Source organism: Nelumbo nucifera, chromosome 5, assembly GCF_055504915.1.
Source record: "Nelumbo nucifera cultivar China Antique chromosome 5, China Antique-T2T, whole genome shotgun sequence".
NCBI lineage: Eukaryota > Viridiplantae > Streptophyta > Magnoliopsida > Proteales > Nelumbonaceae > Nelumbo > Nelumbo nucifera.
In genome coordinates, this window is record NC_142653.1 from 72,108,374 (window position 1) to 72,122,914 (window position 14,541).

Sequence of the window (14,541 nt, forward strand, 5' to 3'; positions counted from 1 at the left end):
TGGATAGATCCAACCTTCGACTACATAAGACAAGGCGTATTGCCAAAAGAACGAAATGCAGCTCGACTTATAGAACAACAAGCAGCTTGCTACGTGATAGTGGATGAGCAGCTCTACAAAAGATCATTCATGTACTATAGAGTCGAGCTGGATAGATCCAACCTTTGACTACATAAGACAAGGCGTATTGCCAAAAGAACGAAATGCAGCTCGGCTTATAGAACAATAAGCAGCTCACTACATGATAGTAGGCAAGCAGATCTACAGAAGATCTTTCACATACTACAGAGCTGAACTAGACAGATCCAACTGTCGACTACATAAGGCAAGGCATATTGCCAAAAGAACGAAATGCAGCTCGGAGGATAGAATGACAAGTAGCTCGCTATGTGATAGTAGGCAAACAGCTCTATAGAATATCCTTCACTCTACCATATCTACAATGCCTATGCTGAACTGAGGCAAATCAGGTGTTACACGAGATACACAAAGGGCTTTGTGGAAGAAACTTAGGAGGTGAGGCCCTAGCTTAGAAAGCCTTATAACAAAGGTACTACTACCCCACCATGAAAGTAGATGCAGTCGAGCTGGTCCTGAGATGTGATAAATGCCAGTGACACGCCAACATCCTACACCAGCTAGCATGTGCTCCCTTTTTTCCCAGATTTGAAATTTGAAAATGAAGTCGTGGTCCACTCAACTTTGGACCGAGTTACATGACCGCTATCCGCAAGAGTACGGAGTCATGCAAGTAATATAGTAAGGAATACAGAATCGTTCCCACGAGGAATGAATTATTTAGCCACCTATTAATTTCTTCTCAACTTGTTTAAAGCAATAATCAATTTGGGTTTACGATTTAAGGAATTTAAACTAGCGCTACTAATTAAGGAAATTAAATGACAAAAACTAGTAATTTAAACAAAATCAATAATAAAGTTGCTAGGGATTAATCCTATCACGATCATCAAGATCCAATATCAATAAAATCTCACGAGGGTTGTTATATTCCAAGGTGTTTCCTAAAAGCACTAGTCGATCTTTCTCAAGAGTCGATTAGCTAAACCTATGTTCAATTAAATGGAATTACAATCAATGAATTCTCATTCTTTCAATCAAAATCCTCTTTGCATAAACACAAACTGTTAATACACCCACAAGGAAATCCTACCAACAAATGATATCTCTACCTAATTATTGGTCAAATAAGGGTTATTAGTTTCACCTCAATTATCATCTCTCAATGAATAATCTTGATTAAAGAACGAATCATTGGTGATCGATCAATGATAAGTAATAAGCACAAATAACACAATATAGCAAGAACCTCATCGATTTTATTAATGAATGAAAATCAATGCATGATCAAGTATTAATCCCTAACAATAGAAACTTAGCCCCTCATGATGTAATTAAGAACAAGCAACATCCCAATATCAAGAGTAAACATGATGTTACAAGAGAAAAAGAAAGTATCTTGCAACCAATCCCTCAATCTTGGCTCAAGAATCTTCAATCTTGTCTCCGCCCTTGTTTTCTTGTGTTTTCTTTTTTTTTCTTCTCTTCGAATTGAGTGTGCTTCGTTCAAAAGATCTTCTCCTCCTCTCTTCTTCTCCTGTGTTTTTTTTCTTCAAGGGTCTCAACCCTAATTCTTTCTTTTTCTTTTCCTTTTATACCTTTTCTCTTTAGCCTCCCTTCCTTCTCTAAAGCTTGCCGCCTTTGGACCCTCCCCTAGGCTGCGGACTGGGCTACTATTCTTAGTGGGCCGAACTGTAGTTGGGTTGTTCTCCTTGATGGGCCGAACTGTTGTTCTCCCATAAGGTTTCGGTTGGGCTGCAATTGGGTGTGGAGCTTTGCACTTTAGTCCCTGATCTTTATCAGCTCGTCCCAAATTGGCCCAGAACTTTCATCTTTGACGATTACTTACCTGAAAAGTGACAAAACATCCGAATGCATTAAATTGACACATAAATACCCAAATTAACCATAGAATCTCAACAACTAAGCCTAAAAACACCCCAAATTCTTATGAATAACTTAAGCTTGTAATTCCTATGTAGACGACATGTAGACGACATGTTTGAGCTATTAACTGACGTGGCATCGAAGCAAACCCCAAAAAGATAAAGGCTATCCTAGATATGAAGCCACCTCGCAAGTTGAAAGAGGTTCAAAGGCTGAATGGTCATATGGCTGTTCTAAGTTGCTTCATGTCCAAGTCAGTAGATCGCTGCCTGCCTTTTTTCAAGGCAATTAAGAAAAGTAAAGACTTCGAATGGACTGAAGAATGCCAACTCACCTTCGACGAGCTGAAGAAATACCTAGTTAGTGTCCCGGTTCTGACCCGACCCAAGGAGGGTGATGTTTTGAAGTTGTACCTCTCCGCGAGCGATGAGGTGGTCAGCTCGGTACTAATAAAGGAAGTAGATCGGGTCCAACGACCTATCTACTATGTGAGTAGAGTTTTGCAGGATGCTGAAACCAGGTACCCAGAGATCGAGAAGTTGTCGTACGCACTAGTCATAGCAACTCGGAAGCTTCATCCGTACTTTCAAGCTCGCACAGTCGTCGTCCTCACCAACAAACCTCTGAGGCAAGTATTAATCAAGCCTGAGGTATCTGGCAGACTGATGAAGTGGGCCATTGAACTCAGCGAGTACGACCTCCGTTACAAGCCTTGAACGGTGATTAAGCCCCAAGCCTTGGCCGACTTCATAGTAGAATGCACCCTCAGCACTGCAGCCCTCGAACTGATTGAGCTCAAGCACAAAGAGGAGGCTTCGACCAGTGCGGCACCAGCCCCGGTTAGAGCAAGCCAACTTGGGACGAGGAGCCCTAGATCCTCCATGTAGACGGTCATCCAATCAACAAGAAAGTGGAGTCAGCGCTATTCTGTACGGGCCAAGCGGAATGAAACTAGAGTATGTACTTCGGTTTGAGTTTGCGGCATCTAATAACGAAGCGTTGTACGAAACACTGCTAGTCGGGCTCACACTGGCAAACAAGGTACAAGCGAAACACATCATCATCTGTAGCAACTCCCAGCCCGTGGTCAACCAGGTAACCGGTGATTACGAAGCTCGCGACCCCACCATGGCTACTTATTTAGCCAAGGTCAGGAAAGTTCTACGCAGCTTCCAATCATACTTCATCAGGCAGATTCCAAGGTCCGAGAACGCTAAGGCCGATGCCCTGTCCCAGTTACCCAGCATGAGCAGCAATACCATGGGGACCGTGTACATAGAGAACCTAACTCGGCCTAACATTCTCGGGGGGGCAGAAGAGGTCGCTCCTGTTGCACAAATAGAGCCGAGATGGAATGACCCACTTGCGAGCTACCTGCTTCACGGAACCCGACCTACAGATCGCAACGCGGCCAGAAGGGAGCGACAGGCAGCCAAGTACATCATGATAGATGGACGGTTGTATCGTAGATCCTACACGCTCCCCTACTTGCGCTGCTTGCGACCTTCAGAGGATGACCTCGTTCTCCATGACACTCATGAAGGCCTGTGTGGTGGACACTTGGGGGGCAGGGCTCTCGCCCAAAAAGCACTACGACAAGGATATTACCGGCCCATGATGAAGTCAGACGTAATCGAGCTTGTCAAGAAATGCGATAAATGCCAGAGGCACGCCAACATCCATCATCAACCTGCTGCCGACCTAAACTACCTCACCAGCCCATGGCCCTTCGTACAATGGGGAATTGACATTCTTGGACCATTCCTGCCAGTGACAGGACAAAGGAAATTCCTGGTGGTGGCAGTGGATTACTTTACAAAGTGGGTAGAGGCGAAACCCGTAGCAACAATCACAGCTTGAACTGTACAAAACTTCTTTTGGAAGATATCAAGTTCTAGAACTGGTGTGTCGAGATGGGGATACAGCAGAACTTCACTTTGGTAGCACACCCTTAGGCAAATGGGCAGGCGGAAGTCACGAACAGAGCCATACTCCGCAGACTAAAAGCTCGCTTAGCCCAAGCTAAGGGACTCTGGGTAGACGAGCTACCCAGCGTACTATGGGCTTACGAACCACTATCAAGACCGCCATAAGTGAAACCCCCTTCAACCTCACTAATGGCATGGAACCAGTAATCCCAACCGAGATCGAAGCACCTGCATTATGCCTGGAGGCATACGACGACGAAGAAAATGATAACGAGCTCCGTACCAACCTCGACCTGGCGGAAGAAGTACGAGACCTCGCATATATCCGGACCGTAGCCTACCAGCAAAGAGTGGCTCGGTACTATAAAGCCAGGGTCAGGAAGCGACACTTCCGTGTCGGAGACCTGGTCCTTCGGAAAGTTAGGGTGCCTGAGCCCAGTGTAGATAAGCTCAGACCGAACTGGGAAGGTCCCTACCGAATAAAGCGGGTACTTGGGGAAGGTACGTATGAGCTCGAAACCTTAGAAGGAAAGCAAGTACCTCAGGTGTGGAACATCAGCAATCTAAGGTGATACTACTTGTGATTGTCGAACTAAAGAACGGACTACGAGTCACTCCTAGAAGTCCAAAGACTAAAAGGCCGAGCTAGCAAGTGACCTCGGCACCAGCTAAGTCCCAGTCGCCTCTTTGGCATGGGCTCCTAAGTCCTAGTCGCCTCTTCAGCATGGGTGAGCCAAGTCCCAGTCGCCTCTTCGGCATGGGCACCTAACTCCCAATCGCCTCTTCGGCATGGACAAGCTAAGTCCTAGTCGCCTCTTTGGCATGGGCGAGCTAAGTCCTAGTCGCCTCTTTGGCATGACCCGTTGACAGTCTTCTCCAGAATCTTCTTAAGTTCCCTATTAGATACCTCGACTTGCCCACTAGTCTGGGGGTGATAGGGTGTAGCAACCCTATGATAAACATTATATTTCTTGAGGAGAGAATCAAACTATTTGTTGCAAAAGTGGGATCCCCCATCACTAATGATAGCTCTAGGAACTCCAAACCTCGAGAAAAGCTTCTTCAAGAACTTAATCACTACCATAGCATCATTGATGGGGGATGCAACCGCTTCAACCCACTTGGAGACATAATCCACTCCCACCAAAATGTAACGGTTCCCATGTGAGGATGGAAAAGGGCCCATGAAGTCAACTCCCCACACATCAAAAAGTTCATTCTCCTGAATAGAAGTCAATGGCATCTCATTTCTCTTGGAGATATTTCCTACTCGTTGGTAGCAATCACATCTAGCAACAAACCCTCTAGAGTCCAGAAATAATGTAGGCCAAGAAAAACCACTCTCTAGAACCTTAGCAGCAGTCTTTGTTGCACCAAAATGACCACCATATGTTGAGTCATGGCAATGAGTAAGAATGTCAAGCATCTCCTCCTCAGGCACACATCTCCTAATGATATTATCACCACAAATCTTGTAAAGGAAAGGATCCTCCCACAAGTAATGCTTCACTTCTGACAAAAATTGCTTTTTCTGCTGATAAGAAAAATCTGGTGGCAAAATATCACAAGCTAAATAATTTGCCAAATTTGCATGCCAGGGTGCACTCAAATGTTGAATAGCTAGAAGGAGTTCATCTGGGAAGTTCTCATTGATCTCGGGCTCATCATCTCTCTTCTCAACACCCTCCAACCTAGACAAATGATCAGCTACTACATTCTCTGCTCCTTTCTTATATCTGATCTCAATATCAAATTCTTGAAGGAGTAAAATCCAGCAAATGAGTCATGGCTCTGCATTCTTCTTGGCAAAAAGGCACCTAAGAGCAGAATGGTCAGTATAAATTATTACCTAAGAGCCAAGCAAATATGATCTGAATTTGTCCACTGCAAACACCACTGCTAACATCTCCTTCTCAGTGTTTGTGTAATTGATCTGGGCATCTGCCAAAGTTCTGCTTGTGTAGTACACAACATGCATCTTCTTATCCTTCCTTTGCCCTAGCACAACTCCAATAGCTTGATCACGGGCATCACACATAATCTCAAAAGGCAAAGACCAGTCTGGTGGTGAGATGATTGGTGCGAATACTAAAGCTGATTTTAACCTGTGAAAAGCACTCAAACATGCATCATCAAACTCAAAAGGGACATCTTTAATCAGCAAATTAGTAAGAGGTTTAGCAATAGATGAGAAATCCTTAATAAATCGACTATAAAAGCCAGCATGGCCAAGAAAACCTCTTACTCCCTTTACCGATGTAGGAGGTGGCAACTTTTCAATAATCTTTGTTTTAGCTCTGTCAACCTCGATACCTTTGCTAGAAATTTTGTGACCCCAAAATTATGCCTTCCTCCACCATAAAGTGGCACTTCTCCTAGTTTAGAACAAGGTTGGTCTCCTCACATATTTTAAGAACCCTGTCAAGGTTAGCCAAACACAAATCAAATGAATCACCAGAAACAGAAAAGTCATCCATGAATACCTCCATTATGTCTTCAATCATGTCAGAGAAAATGGCCATCATACACCTCTGAAAGGTAGCTGGTGCGTTACACAACCCGAAAGGCATTCGCCTATAAGCAAAAGAGCCATATGGGCATGTAAAAGTGGTTTTCTCTTGATCCTCTAGAAAAATGAAAATCTGGTTATGTCCAGAATAGCCATCCAGAAAGCAATAATAGGCATGACCTGCAATTCTTTCCAACATCTGGTTAATAAAAGGAAGAGAAAAATGATCCTTCCTGGTTGCAGCATTCAACTTATGGTAGTCAATACACACACGCCATCCATCAACTACCCACTTAGAAATAAACTCACCATCTTCGTTTTTCACAACAGTCATACCACTTTTCTTGGGTACACACTGAACAGGACTGACCCAACAACTATCAGAAATAGCATAGATAACACCTGCACCAAGAAGCTTAACAATCTCTTTCTTCACCACTTCCTTCATGTGCGGGTTCAATCTTCTTTGCCTCTTAGCTGTGGCATGAAATCCATCCTCCATGTGAATCCTGTGCATCACAACAGAAGGGATAATACCCTTTATGTCAGAAATTTGCCAACCTAAAGCCTTAATCCTACGCCTTACCACATTTTACACTTTTTGTTCCTGCTTATTCGACAATTTGTTTGAGATAATAATTGTCAAGGTATTATCATCTCGCAAGAATGCATACCTCAAATGTGATGGTAAAAGTTTCAAGTCAAGCTTAGGTGGCTGCTCAATAGAAGGACGAGTGGGGTTAGCACTTCTTACTAGTAATTCAGGTTTAGCAAAAAGTTCAGTGTCACAAGAATTGCCATCTGCTGCATCATCTTCAAAGTCTTTTTCTACCGCACTAACTTGACATACTTCTTTCACACATGAATCGATCACATCAATCCACATACAAAGTTCTTCCTCCATAGGATGCTTCATAGCCTTGGACATGTTAAACTCCACTTTGTCATCACTAATTCGAAGGGTCAATTTCCCTTCATATACGTTAACCAAAGCTTTCCCTATGTTTAGAAACGGTCTGCCAAGGATCAAGGTGCAATCACGATCCTCCTCAAAATCTAGCACAACAAAGTCCACAGGAAATATGAACTTGTCCACTTTCACAAGCACATCCTCAACCACACCATGAGGTTTCTTGATGGAATGATCCGCCAGCTACAAAGTCATCAAGGTAGGTTTCACTTCTCCAAGACCAAGTTTCCTAAAAATAGACAAAGGCATCAAATTAATGCTAGCACCTAAATCACACAAACACTTAGGAAACTCAACGCTACCAACAACACATGGAATTGTAAAACTCCCTGGGTCTTTCAATTTGGCAAGCATCTTGCTGGTAATGATTGAACTACACTTTTCAGTCAATGATACAGTTTGGTCATCCTCCCATCTCCTCTTATTAGTGATGATCTCCCTAAAAAATTTAGCATATTGAGGCATTTGGGCAAGAGCCTCAGCAAAAGGAATATTGATTTGCAGCTTCTTAAAAATATCCAAAAATTTGGAAAATTTTTGTTCAGTCTGCTGCTTCTTCAGTCTTTGAGGAAAAGGGATTCGTGTGACATGGGGTAAAGGTTGGGCATTAGAGTGATTCCCCTTGTCACCTTGGTTCTCCTCTGACTTATCATTGGTTTCTTCATCATAGATTTCAGCATTGGTTGATGAAGGACTCTCAACATTTGTACCTATCCTCTTACTTTGCACATCTTGCTTTGGCTCTAGCACTTTCCCACTCCTTAGTGAAATTGCTTTGAGCTGCTCGCTTGGATTAGTCGCGGTGTTGCTTGGTAAATTACCTTGGTTCCTAGCTGAAACAACATTGGCTAGTTGGCCTACCTGCACCTCCAAGTTGTGAATTGAAGACGAATGGTTCTTTGCAATTTGATCAAATTTAGCTTTCATCCTTCTCTGGGCCTCATTCTGGCTGCTCATCTTGCTACTCATCATGTCCATGAATTTATCCAGCTTGGCTTCAAAAGAAGTTGATCTATCCTACTAAGGATGTGGCTCGAATCCTAGTGGTCCTTGCTGTCTAGGCATGTTGTTGTTTTGGAAACTGGAACTGCCAGCATTGTTGTTATTGCTACTCCATGAAAAATTGGGGTGATTTCTTCACCCTAGGTTATATGTGTTGGAGTAAGGGTTGTTGACCTGCCTTCCTTGGAATTGATTCCCCACAAAATTGCATTGCTCCATAAAATTTCCACCTGCAAAATTTAAATTTCCAACACAACAGTCAGAACTAACATGACCAATACCATTACAATACTCACAGATTGGTTGCATAGAATTGTTGATGGCATTGGCATGAACGTTCATGGTGCCCAATAGCTTGATTAAAGTTGAAATTTGAGCTTGCAAGGATGCTATGGAGTCCGCTTCTAATTTGCCTCCCTGTCTAAGTGGATTTAGTCGCTCAGCTGGCTACAAACAATTATTAGCTGCCATTTCCTCTAAAAGATCAAAAGCAGCATCTATAGTTTTCCTCATCAAGGAACCTCTTGCAGCAACATCAATAGTATCTCTAGTAGTGCGAGTGGCTCCATTGTAGAAAGTCTAAATCAAAAGTCCCTTAGATAAGCCAGGGTGAGGGAAGCTTCTCTACAAATCCTTAAATCTTTCCCAAGCCTCGTACAATGATTCATTCTCAAATTGCTGAAAAGTAGTGATGTCTTTGATGATCTTTGCGGTTTTAGTTGGGGGAAAATACTTAGCCTAGAAAGCCTGTGCCAGTTGTGCCCATGTGGTTATGGAATTTGATGGTAGAGAATTTAACCACGCTTTAGCTTTATCCTTCAAGGTGAAAGAGAAAAGCCAAAGCCGTATAGCATCATCTGAAACTCCATTGTATTTGAAGGTATCACAAATTTCCAAGAAATTTTCAATGTGAACATTAGGATCTTCATTGCCCATGCCATAAAATTGCACACTTGATTGAATCATTTGGAGTAGAGTTGGCTTAATCTCAAAGTTATTTGCATTAATGTTTGGCCTTGCAATACTCTGTTGTGTACCATGCAGCCCAGGCATAGCAAAATCTCTAAGAGTTTTCTCATTATCATGTCGATCTGCTTGGTTACCTCCATTATCTTCTGCCATCTCTGAAAACCTTCCTTGCTGAGCTTTCCTGTTTTCTCTAACAAACTTCTCGATTTCAGGTCTGAAAGGAAGAAGCTTGGGTTGTGAACTTTGAGTTTTTCGCATACACCGAAACACTACCTAAAGAAAGAATGCAAACAAACAAAGTTAGCAAAAACTAATAAAGAACTGTGCTTTAAATCAAGAGAAACTAAATTAATTATGGTGTTAAATAAAATTCTTTCCCTGGCAACGGTGCCAAAACTTGACCGCTATCCGCAGGAGTACGGAGTCGTGCAAGTAATATAGTATGGAATACAGAGGTGTTCCCACGAGGAATGAATTATTTAGCCACCTATTAATTTCTTCTCAACTTGTTTAAAGCAATAATCAATTTGGGTTTGCGATTTAAGGAATTTAAACTAGCGCTACTGATTAAGGAAATTAAATGACAAAAACCAGTAATTTGAACAAAATCAATAATAAAGTTGCTAGGGATTAATCCTATCACGATCATCAAGATTCAATATCAACAAAATCTCACGAGGGTTGTTATATTCCAAGGTGTTTCCTAAAAGCACTAGTCGATCTTTCTCAAGAGTCAATTAGCTAAACCTATGTTCAATTAAATGGGATTACAATCAATGAATTCTCATTCTTTCAATCGAAATCCTCTTTGCATAAACACAAGATGTTAATACACCTACAAGGAAATCCTACCAACAAATGATATCTCTACCTAATTATTGGTCGAATAAGGGTTATTAGTTCCACCTCAATTATCATCTCTCAATGAATAATCTTGATTAAAGAATGAATCATTGGTGATCAATCAATGATAAGTAATAAGCACAAATAACACAATATAACAAGAACCTCATCAATTTTATTAATGAATGAAAATCAATGCATGATCAAGTATTAATCCCAAACAATAGAAACTTAGCCCCTCATGATGTAATTAAGAACAAGCAACATCCGAATATCAAAAGTAAACATGATGTTACAAGACAAAAAGAAAGTATCTTGCAACCGATCCCTCAATCTTGGCTCAAGAATCTTCAATCTTGTCTCCACCCTTGTTTTCTTGTGTTTTCCTTTTTTTTCTTCTCTTCGAATTGAGTGTGCTTCATCCAAAAGATCTTCTCCTCCTCTCTTCTTCTCCTGTGTTTTTTTTCTTCAAGGGTCCCAACCCTAATTCTTTCTTTTTCTTTTCTTTTTATACCTTTTCTCTTCAGCCTCCCTTCCTTCTCTAAAGCTAGCCACCTTTGGAGCCTCCTCTAAGCTGTGGATTGGGCTGCTGTTATTAGTGGGTCGAACTAAAGTTGGGTGGTTCTCCTTGATGGGTTGAACTGTTGTTCTCCCATAAGGTTTCGGTTGGGCTGTAGTTGGGTGTGGAGCTTTGGACTTTAGTCCCTGATCTTTATCAGCTTGTCCCAAATTGGCCCAGAACTTTCATCTTTGATGATTAGTTACCTGAAAAATGACAAAACATCTGAATGCATTAAATTGACTCATAAATACCCAAATTAACCATAGAATCTCAACAACTAAGCCTAAAAACACCCCAAATTCTTATGAATAACTTAAGCTTATCATTACAAAGCGAGTTGAACAACCTATGAATCAAATAGACCAATTACCCTTACTGAGAGCTACTTTCTTCGCCGAGCTAACGCTGCCTCAAGAGTGGGGGCAATTGATGAGGGGTAATTTGGTCCTCCCAATCATACAGTGACACGTGGCTTCCGAATGACACATCGGTGTTGAGTCAGCGGACCAACTCAGTAAGTTAGCTTGGAGAACCTCGCTCAAGCCGACCTCCACCTCGACAAGGCCGAGCTAGCAAACCCCGTAAGATTACGGTGACCTGTTCTAAGAGCCATCCGAGTTGAGAGGACCTAAGGTGACCTATGAGGAAGAGCTCACTAACCCACCCTAGTAGTTTGCTACCAAAGGCGACCGACATCCACTTCAACAAGGCCGAACTGGCATACCCTAAAAGATTACGGTGACCTATTCTAGGAGCCAGCTGAGTTGAGAGGACCTAAGGTGACTTGCGAGGAAGAGCTCACTAACCATCCCCAGTAGTTCGCTACCAAAGGCGCCTATAGCGCGACTGTTAGAATAGCTCACCATGTCGTATGCCGGATTCTATGCGAACGAATCGTGACTCTCACAAAGATCTCTCAACTAACACCTTAATGCACCTGAAAATAGGGAAAAAAACTCCACAAAGAGCTCAAGACAGTTACCCTAAGCCCTCTGAGTCCAGGATGTTAGACATTTTTGTATGCCCTTAGCTCCAATCAGTTTTGATGTACTTTTGACATTTAGTGTAAATAAATAAAGTACATGTTTGATTCATGTTGTGTGGTATATTTCTGTGTAAGTCCCTTAAACTGAACACTTAATGAGACTCATGTTAGTTTAGAACCTTCACAGCTGTTGGATAAGTCTGGGGAGATTTATCCTGCCAAGGCTGACACTGGTGTGCTGCCAAGTGTTAGGGTGGCTTGTTTCAACCGCTAGGGTGAGACCCAAGGCACATGCAGTGTAGGATTACTTGAATCCTTGAACCGGACCAGAGTTCCAGTATTGCCATGAACCTTGGAGATTGATGGGCAAAACTGAAAAGTTACACCTGACCCCTAAACTCGATTATGATAGTACACTAGGTGTCGGATTGGGCTGCCTTTGATATGCCAATCAGTGAGATCCTTAGCTAGGGTCAAAACCTGGGTATGTTGGGATAGTCTAAGAATTCATCTGAGTGGGTGATCATAGTGATAGGATCAGCCCCTTTGTCGGACAAAGGTAATGATCGGGATGCACTCTCTCTGATGGAAACCAAACTGCCGGCAATTGATTTCAATCGTTGGAATTTTGTTTTGCAAAATTTTATATATGTGATATATACTTATATACGGTTTCAAAATGTTTGCAAATGCTTTTAATTCTCGGAATCCATGTGAGTAGAGAGTGCAACACTGTTCCTTACAGCCGAGGGAGAGGTCCTCTCTTGTCGGGCAGTGTTTGATCATTATGGGTTGAGAGGTTAAGTGTAAGGCCATTTAGGGTTGCACCTAATGGGCTAATCTTGCATCTGCCCACAGTCCCTGGGTTTTTATAAGATGGCTTGGCCCAGGGACCACTTAGTGTAAGTGTTGGGCTCATAGAGTTCAAGTGATGGGCTCAAGAGGTTCACTAGGCTTTTTAGTGAATTCGGCTAGGCCTTGTAACAAAGGCTGGGCCGAACCCATGTGGCTGATGAGTAGATCAATGCTTGGGTCCCACGCCATACAAAGAAGCCCAACTGGGCAGCAGTTTGGAAACTTATTGAGCACTGATTACTTATTGGGCCTAAAGCCCATTTCGGCCTAGGCTGATATGATCACCCACTTAAGGGGGCGTATCTGGGATTAGGGTTAGCTAAAGGATTAGGGTTCTAACCCTATCCACTCTTGGAGGCCAAATTCAAATGTGATTTGAATCTGATAACCACCTGATAAGATTAGGAGTGGGCTGACCTAATCTGTAGATAGGATTAAGATTATCCTCTATCCAAATACTGATTTGGATTGGGATAACTCCTAATGGGATTAGGAGATTTCTTAATCACTAAGAAAGGAGGAAACCCTAATCTTGAATTACAAGGATTCAACCTAGGGTTTTGCAGTGGGAGCTTCTCCAATCTGAGATAGGATCTCTTCTTCCTAAGTCGAAATCTACATTCATGCCACTTTTAGCCTTAGAAACTCCACCAGCTGCCGCCGCCTTACTGCTTGGTTCGAACTCCACTGAAGGGACGATCAAGAAACAGGTTCTTGAGATCAGTCTTTGCTGAAAGACTGATTTGGTTTGGTGCTCTAAGCCTTCATCGAATTCTTGCGAAGAGTTCGGTACGTAGGATGTACACTGTTGGTTCTGCCCCACCATCGTTGTGTCATCTTCTGCAGGAGCAGATCTTAGATCTTTCTTTGGGCGTGAACACCGACGTTGGGAGATATTGATTCTCCGTATCAGGTATACCCCTTCCCCTGATCTTTGGTTCAGATCTGGTCTGGTTTGGTTCGAGTAGATCCTTGAATATTTGATTCTAAAATAAGGGAATACGATTTCCAGTTGATTGAAGGGAGAAAAATTTTTGAAATTCGCCCACCTATTCCACTGCTTTCTTGGTGTCCATACGATGGATTTCTCCCTCCTTTCAGTGGTATTAGAGCCCTAGGTTCGAATCTTGAACCAAGAAATCGGATCTGAACCTGCGCAATACGGTAGAAGTTGTTCTATCCGGGTATTGCGCAGATTGCAGTTTTATTTCAAGAAATTGTTTCTTGTATGGGCGATTGATCTGAAATTAATTTTCATTAAATCTGAAATTTAATTTAGAATTGTTCTTATTTTATTTCTGATTTAATGGACTATTCGTACATCGAGTTCGAAGATCAAATTTGGCGCAGAATGTCTGCGCACCTGTTATTTGTAGATTCTATTCATTCTGGTCTGTAAAATAATTTTTTTTTATTTTTCTAGACTGAATATATAGGATTTAATCAAGAATGTAATTGATTAATAGAAATAGGATTTCTGTTTTTGATGAAGAGTTCGCTATCTGCGTTTTTGCAGTTTGGGAAACAACAACACTAATAACTGACCTCTGTTTTGCAGGTTGTACGAATAGTCTAGATCTGTTTTTGATTGTCAAAAATTTGGAATTTTAATTTCAGATCTTTCATTGAATTATTTCTTGAATTAAAAATTGTTTTTGGACCGTTTCAGACCAGATTGGACCAAAACTGTTTGGACCGAATCTAGGGTTCGAAAGGGGCTGTATTCAGTCCTGTTATATCCCACTTCCAAGTCTGAAATCAATTTTTAATTGGAAGAACCAATTCGGCCCAACCTGTAAAGCCCAGTTTTAAGGGGTTAAAACTGCAAAAGCCCAGTTTTACATGAAAGCTATATGGGTCGAATTGCTTACTGCGATTCAACCCATATACCTAGATTATATTAATGGTTAATATTATGGACTTTAAACGGGCTGATTAATGGGCTTTACAGTA

General features: G+C 42.0%; 1 non-coding gene across 1 annotated transcript; it reads left to right on the forward strand.

Annotated features, from left to right (window-relative positions):
• The first annotated feature begins 8,975 nt into the window (after positions 1 to 8,975).
• LOC148791862 (small nucleolar RNA R71) lies at positions 8,976 to 9,082 on the forward strand. The gene has a single exon (XR_016076861.1). It is a non-coding gene; the product is annotated as a small nucleolar RNA R71 (small nucleolar RNA).
• The last annotated feature ends 5,459 nt before the right edge of the window (positions 9,083 to 14,541 follow it).